Below are 8,137 nucleotides of genomic sequence, written 5' to 3'. Positions count from 1 at the left end.
TACAAAGGACATGAACTCATCGTTTTTTATGGCTGCATAGCATTGAGATGGGGTTTCACTATGTTGTCCAGGCTAGTCTCAAACTCCTGAGTTTAAAGGATCCTCCTGCTTTAGCCTCCCAAAGTGCTAGAATGACAGGTGTGAGCCACTGCACCCAGCCTGATAGACAGCTTTATAGCTTTTCTCAAATACTATGACGGAATAACTGAAGCTGGTTTCTGAGCAACTCAGTTGTCCAGCCTTGGGCTTTGGGTGAGAACCATTGTTTCTGTTCTAATGATCTTAGTTACAAGTTACAGAGTCAGGCAGCAACAAAACGTTGGATACAGTTATATCTGTGGCCCTCGGCACTGATTGCACATTAGAATCACCTGGACTTGCTTGAGTGCCACTTGCTATCAGTTAATTGTTGGAGGGTGGCAGGATAGGCCTGGGAATCGGTATGTTTCACAGAATCTTCAGGTGATCCTGATATGTGTCTTGGTCTGAGAAAGATTGAGAAGGTATTTCTCAGACTGTCCTTTGATGAACTAGACTGAAATCTTTCTTGCTTGGGAAAGTATTTCTTTGGTTGAATGTACACGTTGCTGAAATGAAAGCATCCAATGGTGGAAAAGAGCCAAGCATTCTTGGAAAGTCATGCAGCAGAGATGTGCATTTATTTACAGGGTGACTCAGTGGTGAGCCATAGTCTCTATTTGGGATAGGACATAGAAAAGAGATACTAAGTTCAGGACTGTCATATAAGTCCTAACAATAGCCATATCAGGCCTAGAAGGGGCTGAAGATACTCTAGCTCCCACTAATAAATGTGCTCTTTTGTCAGCATTGTGACTTGTGTCTACCCAGCAATATGTGGAGTAATGTTCTCACAGGTTAGGGGACCATCAATGTCACTTAGTCCAACCGAGCCCCAGCCCAATGCAGAGATCGCTCTATACTCACTGCTCTCCAGATATGTACCATACCCTGGAGAATCACATGGGTTTAACTGTGAATTCAGCAATTTTTTACCCCTACCTAATTCATCTCCCTCTAAAAACTGCCAGGGCCACTATTCCCTTCAGATAATCCCACTTGCACCCTTTGGGAATGACTCATTATAGGGAGAATCCAAGTAAGTCCCCATTCCATTGGAGTTTCTTTTAACAAGTTCTGTCTCTGCATGTATAAACATAAGTGGGTTATGGTTTTGGTATCACATGCTAAGGACTAATCACTGGGTGCTGAGCAGTTGCACTGTAAACTTTGGTTCAAGGTCAGCAAGCTGTGTTGGCCCACTCCCATAAAGGTGAATCCATAAGTTCTCAGGATGCTAGCTCTCTAGATTCTGGCTACTTATCTTTCTTCCCCATTTCATAAATGCCCAAAGCAGTATGGTCCTACCCTATAGCTAGGATCCAGTTTTTGACATGTCACCCTAAACATGAACTTTTCATAATTCCCACCAATTCACCTATTCCTTGACACATAAAATACAAGAGCTGAACTTGGGCTAAGGCAGCTGTATTATCTTTGGCTGTGTAACAAATTATTCAAAACTTTAAAGAACAATAAATATTGTCTCAGTTTCTGTGGATCAGTAATTTAGAGTGGCTTAGCTGGGTGGTTCTAGCCTAGGGTCCCTCATGAGGTTGTAGTGAGATGTTGATTAAGATTGAAGGATCTACTTCCAGGATGGCTCACTCACATCACTGGCTAATTGGTGATGACTGTTATCAGGAGGCCTTGGTGCCTTTCCATGTGGACCCACCCATTAGGCTGCTTGAGTCCCCTCACAACATGGCAGCCAACTCTCCCTGAAGTGAGTGATCCAAGAAAAAGCAGGGCAGAAGCAGCAAAGTCTTTTATGGCCTAGCCTTAGAATTCATACTTTGTCATTTTCATAACATACTACTGATTACACAAGTCAGCCCTATTCTGTGTTGAAGAGGACTACACAAGGATATGAATACCAGGATTCAAGGATCACTGGGAGCCATCTTGAAGGCTGCCTACCATAGCCACCTATCCCTTTCATTTTTCTGGACCCCGAGGTCCAGAAAAGTGAGATTCTCAAACTCATGTAGCTGTGACATTTCAGCATTTGCTTTTCTTTCACCCCTCCTGATCCTCACCACCCAACAATTTCTTATATTTATTTAAAACACCAAACGTTTATCTTTGGGGAGATCAGAAAGATTATTTCCAAATGTGAAGCCAGTTTCTCTGACACTTCTAACAGAGAAAGCCTTTGTAAACCAGACAGTGCACAAGCACAGTGCATAGTGTGAGCACTGAGGAAAGTCTTTCTTAACTTCCGTGAGTCATTAGTGGGGAGGGGTCCAAAAGGAGGGAGAGGAAGGCAGAACCTCTACAGGGAGGCAAATCCAGAAGTGAACTAAAAATCCATTGTTTGAGGGATACATCTTAGCTTTTGTACACTGTTCCCTCTCCTTAGCTTGCTCCCATATACAGTGTTTTTCCTGCTCTCTCTTTTTTTTTTTTTTTTTTTTTTTTTTTTTTTTTTTTTTTTTTTTTTTTTTTTTTTTTTTTTTTTTTTTTTTTTTTTGAGAGATGGAATCTGACTCTTCCTCAGGCTGCAGGGGCTGTGGCACAATCTCGGCCCACTGCAACCTCCACCTATCAGGTTCAAGCGATTCTCATGCCTTAGGCTGCCAAGTAGCTGGGATTACAGGTGTGCGCCACCAAGCCCAGCTAATTTTTGTATTTTTAGTAGAGATGGGGTTTCGCCATCTCTACTAAAAATAGATCTCAAACTCCTGACCTCAGGCGATTTGCCTGCCTTGGATCCCAAAGTGCTGGGATTACAGGCGTGAGCCACCGCTCCTGTCCTCTCTTTTGATTTCTGAGGGTCAAAACCAGAACAACAAGAAAAAAGCAGAGGATATCACGAAAAATCCAACCAATGGGAGGGAAAACTCTCCTCAGGAGTTAGAATTCCATTAATCTGAGATGAAACTGAATGAAGCCCAAGTAACTTCCTAACAGAAGCACAGATTTTTTTGTGTGTGAAAACTTATGTTTCTGAAAACACAAACACATACACTCAGGCCAACATACACATTTTAAAGCACAAAACTCAAAATTGTGCTATTATCAAGTTCTTTTCAGGATCCTCTTTGAAATAGCCATCTTCCATGAAAGGAAACAAGAAGAAAGAAACCTCTTGTATATTCTCTATCCTTTTTCAATCAGTTCAAAAACGACAAGGCTTGTCATGTCTGATCAGCTTAACTAGTCAGGAAATGACAACCTTCTCCCTGCCTGACCTATTTTATCTAATGGGACTCACTCCTCTGCCCACTGACAAGCTACCTTGTCTCCAGAGTTCCATTTATAGCAGGACTTTATTAATGGTTAAATCGTTAGCAATGGAACTGTCTCCCTCACAAGGCTTATTTTCCCTGTTCAATAAATTAAGCCAAGGGATCTGAGAGACTGCCCATTTCTGCTTTATTTGAGCTCAAATTCCTCACAGCCCACAAAACACTGCAAATTGACAGAAGAGAGCTCAGTATGAGTTCCCACTGCTTGCCCAACAGTATGTGGTCACTTGCAAGTTGTCTTGGATTTACTGCTCAAAGTAATGTTTGTGTAGCCTGTGGGAATTTTCCTCAGCCCTCAATGGAAGTTTGAGATCTGGAACTGAAATGCTTCAGTGAGGAGCCCCAGGGCCTTTGCTAATGGACAAGGGACTCCCTTCTCAATCCTCAGGCACAAGCCATTAGACAAGTGCTGTGATATTCTCATGTTTGACCCCTCTCTTCACCTTGAAATAAGGTTTGCAAACTTCATTCATCCACTATGTATTTTTGTTGCTATCACACAGGTGACCTCGCTGAACAATTGGAGCATTAATGGCCACAGCTGTTAAAGTGACCTATGCACTTCACTACTTAAAGCCTTTTTTCACTTGTTTTCAGTTGCCAGAGCCCCACAGTCAGTGGATCTTTCAAAAAGTACAAAACCAAACCCCACAAAATGGATCGGGTCACTGCCCTGCTGCACATCCTTCAGCAGCTCCCCGTGACCCTTAGGGCCTGTGTTAACTGTCTCAGACTCAGCAGGCCTTTTTCATCTTGCATTTCTGCCTGCGCAGGACATTCCTCGCTCCAACCCTAGTGAACTTCTCCCAGTCGATGGAGGTGCCATGCTGATTCCAGGCCTTTACACATGCTCATGATATTTTGATATTTGTTTCCTCCTGTACTCATTAGCTGGCTAACTCCTACCCATTATTCAAGTCTCAGTTAAATACTATTTTTGAAAAACTTGTCTGTTGCCTCTTAAACTGGATAAAGCATGTATAGCTTCCTGTGTTTGTCCCAGGATAGCAGCACTCATCACAATGGAGGACTGGATTGTCATTGTTTATTCTGTCTTATTTTCCTTCTAGATCTTAAGTTCCATGAAGGGGGATAACTTGTCTGATTTGTCCACTAGTGTATCCACAGTGCCTAATATATTTTATAGTATATAATGTAGCCCAAATAAAACTGGGAATTCTGCTTTTCACTTTTAAGACAATTTAAGCAGCTTTAAGCACAGAGCTGTGTCCAAAAGAAACATACGTTGTTTTCTAAAAATGGCCCCTTTATTAGTCTGTTCACATGCTGCTAATAAAGACATACTTAAGACTGGGTAATTTATAAAGGGAAGAGGTTTAATTGACTTACAGTTCAGCATGGCTGTGGTGGCCTCAGGAAACTTTCAATTACGGTGGAAGGGCAAGCAAACACATTCTTCTCTACATGATGCAGGAAGGCGAAGTGTCGAACAAAAGGAGAAAAAGCCCCTTATAAAACCATCAGATCTCGTGAGAACTCACTATCACGAGAACAGTTACCATGATTAGAATACCTCCCACCTGGTCTCTCCCACCACATGTGGGGATTATGGGAACCACAATTAAAGATGAGATTTGGGTGGGAACACAGCCAAACCATATCAGCCCTCAAAAGGAATGTAAATCTTCACCTAAGAAAGATTTACATTGTAAACAAGTACAATGAACACTGGGTGATGGCTACATTGAGAGACCAGAATTCACTTCTATGCAATGTATCCATGTAACAAAACTGCATTTGTACTCCTGAAATTAAAAAAAAAAGATTTACATTGTAAAACACACTGTAAAACTACCTAAAAATCTTTTCATTGGCCCAGGATTCCCTCATCCTGGAGACATTTTACCTCAAATCTCTCTTCTTTCTTTCCAAGAAATCCTATTTTCCACTGAGTCCCCAAGAACCTTTTCCATGTAATTTAGGTTCAATTCACTTTTTTCAGTTCTCCACTCTACACATTTAGATCTCCCCAACCATCAGCACCATAAAGAGCTTGAAGCCAAAATGACAAAGACTGAATTTTGTTTGGAAGATAAGAGGAGGAAGTGATGTTTTAATTTATAAGCTTTTTGTGGATCTTTGTCCCTGAATAATACTAATAGTACATGCTGACTATGTTGGAGGCACTCTGCTAAATGCTTTACTATGTTATCCCACAACCACCCTGTGAATTTGACATTATTATTTCCCTATCCTTTGGAACACTGGGGCTTTCGTTGTTGGGTAAGTTGCCCAAGGTAGCATGGGCAGAAAGCAGGAAAGCTGGGTTTGAAGGCAGAGTGGGCTGTGAAAATGTCTCCACAGTAGGCACTCAGGAAACATTAGTTGACTGCTGAGACAGGGTCCCACCTGGGAACCAACTTGGAAACTGGCAAGGCAAAGAGTATAAAAGCAATTTCTCTGATGAATTGACTGCAAACACATGTCAAAGCTTTATTTTAAAGCTGCTTAAAGAGGCTTCAAAACTCCAGTTCTAAAACTTGGAGTAGGAAAACATGTGGTTAGATAACACTGTGAGACAAGGTACAAGTGATCAGTAAATTCTGTTACAAGGTGACTTTAGTGAGGCAGGTATATCAAATCTCTCAGAAGGGGCTCTTAATCTCATTAAAGTTGATTAGAAAATTACTAATATGTTTTATCAGCAATGCTTCCCAGAAGGGATCACTTAACACATCACTGCACAAAGCTCTGTTCTAGCTCAGGTTTGCGATCATTGTATTTCATCAGAAACAGTTCTCTTTAAACCTGCCCTTTTCCACCTCAGCACTATGGACAATTGGGCTAGATAACTGTCGTTGGGACTGTTCTGAACACTCTAGGATAGTTAGCAGCATCCCTGGCCTCTACCCACCAAATGCCAGTAGTACCCTCCCCTTCCTGATTGTAATAACCAAAAAATGTCTTCACATGGTGCCAAATGCCCACTATGGGGTAGAGGGCAAAAATCATTCTCTCCCTCTATTGAAAACTACTGCTTTAGAACCTTCATTTTCAAGTGGTCCATGGACCAATAGCAACAGCATCCCCTGGGTATTTACTAGATTTGTGTGGTCTCAGGCCTCTCCCCAGACCTTCTGAGTCAGAATCTGCAGTTTAACAGGATCCCCAGGGATTCATATGGATGTTGAAGACTGAGACGCCCTCCTAGGCTGTGTTTCTCAACCTTATCTGCACATCAGGGCACCTGAGGAGCTTTACAAATTACTGATTGCACTTCCAGAGACTGATGTAATTGGTTTGGGACAGCCTGGGCTTATAAAAACTCCCCCCCAGGTGATTTAATGTGTAGCCACATTTGAACTCTCATTCTAGGTGGTTTAACCGCCACACCAGCATGTGTGTGTGCGCGTGCACGCGCGCGCGCGTGCACACACACACACACACACACACACACACAGAGCAGAGTTACAACAGCCTATAAATGAGATCTCAAATCTCCAAATTGATGATGCTTTTTTCCTTTCCATAAACATCCTTCTTTTTTTGGCCTTTTATCGCTTTTAAGATTATAAAATTAAGTCATTAGATGTTAGCGTCAAAAGGTAAGGTTTGGATATAAGTAGCTTTTAAAATAATGGGTGGAATGATTTAGAGGAAAAAATGAAGGCATTGATTTAAACTTCCCTGGATAGCTTTTCAAAGAAGAGCCATCAAAATCATCCCTCAAATTCTCCATAATTAAAAAAAAAAAGGTACTTGAAAAAAAAACAAACATTAAATAGCAAACTCTATCAAGAAAATTGTTTTGCATGAAATGTATAATTATATAAAGAGCCCATGTAAATTGGAAAGCAAAATGCTAGCACCTTAATAGACATAGGAAATGAACTCACAATTCACAAAAGTGAATGTATAATTAGTAGAGAAGCCTAAGAAAATGTGCAGCCTCACCAGAAATCAAAGGAATGCTCAAAAAAACAGTTACTGTTTTTCCTTTAAGAAAATCCACAAATATGAATAGGAAAGTGATCGTGAAAAAGATATATACTCATTCTCAACAAATATTGAGTATCTTCTGTATAGCAGGCACACAGTAGCATAAATGATGAGTGTGGGGGGATTAATAAATGGAGAAATTTCCGGTCATTGTGGATTTATATCTCTTCCAACCTAGTTATGTCTTGATGGAAGTCCATTCTAAAGAAAATGTTCATATGGAAAAAGTTGTGTTCATTTATGGTAGCAAAGTTGATTAAGAACCTGTGTCTAATAATCGGATTCCAATTAAGCAAACTCTGGTGCAGTCACCTGATGACATACTATGGATACTATTTGTGATATAATGAATGATAAATAATTGATACAGTATAAAACTGGAGAAATGCTTCAGTGATTGAGTCAATTTTGAAAATGCTACAATGGTATGGTCCCCACATCCAACACACACAATATATATTTGTATATTTAAGGTTTCAAGGAGCCCTTAAACTAAGAAAATGGTTTATCTTTGCTTAACCCCATATTTCTCAATTTATCTGATGACTGATGCTTTTCTTTTTCCCTCTTTTCCCCTTCCTTTCTTTCAAAACGAAAACTTGTTTTATCATCTCTTGGAACTATTATTTCTCAAATGAACAAAACCTCAAGGATTTGCTGGCATATACAGTAGTATTTAAGAGCTATGTAAAAAATAAAGGCCATACATGGGTATATACATGGTAAAAAATTCATCAAGTTCACTTAAGATTTATGCATTTTACTCTATATAAAGTATTTTTAGAAACATTCCTAGATTCTGAGAAGGCATGAAATATTTTTAAGTTGAATTTTGGTGTTCATTAGAA

The 8,137-nt window shown here is 40.3% G+C and overlaps 1 protein-coding gene and 1 long non-coding RNA gene across 6 annotated transcripts in view; one reads left to right on the top strand and one right to left on the bottom strand.

Moving 5' to 3' along the window:
- The window catches only part of LOC119473014, a 70,844-nt gene that overhangs the window by 39,905 nt on the left and 22,802 nt on the right, over window positions 1–8,137 (bottom strand). The window contains exon 1 of one of the 4 annotated variants that reach the window (XR_005202184.1): window positions 4,680–4,717. The exons of the other annotated variants lie outside the window; for them this stretch is intronic. This is a non-coding gene — a long non-coding RNA (uncharacterized LOC119473014). Of the gene's footprint in view, window positions 1–4,679; window positions 4,718–8,137 lie in introns of those variants that run through there. 4 annotated transcript variants of the gene reach the window in all.
- Window positions 1–8,137, top strand: part of SMPX (small muscle protein X-linked) — a 50,970-nt gene that overhangs the window by 35,391 nt on the left and 7,442 nt on the right. Inside the window, exon 6 of one of the 2 annotated variants that reach the window (XM_017540692.1) lies at window positions 2,332–2,345. The exons of the other annotated variant lie outside the window; for it this stretch is intronic. The gene's annotated coding sequence lies outside the window, so the exon portion shown is untranslated. Of the gene's footprint in view, window positions 1–2,331; window positions 2,346–8,137 lie in introns of those variants that run through there. 2 annotated transcript variants of the gene reach the window in all.

Source organism: Cebus imitator, unplaced genomic scaffold (genome assembly GCF_001604975.1).
Source record: "Cebus imitator isolate Cc_AM_T3 unplaced genomic scaffold, Cebus_imitator-1.0 Scaffold128, whole genome shotgun sequence".
NCBI lineage: Eukaryota > Metazoa > Chordata > Mammalia > Primates > Cebidae > Cebus > Cebus imitator.
This window is presented reverse-complemented; position numbering and strand designations above follow the sequence as displayed.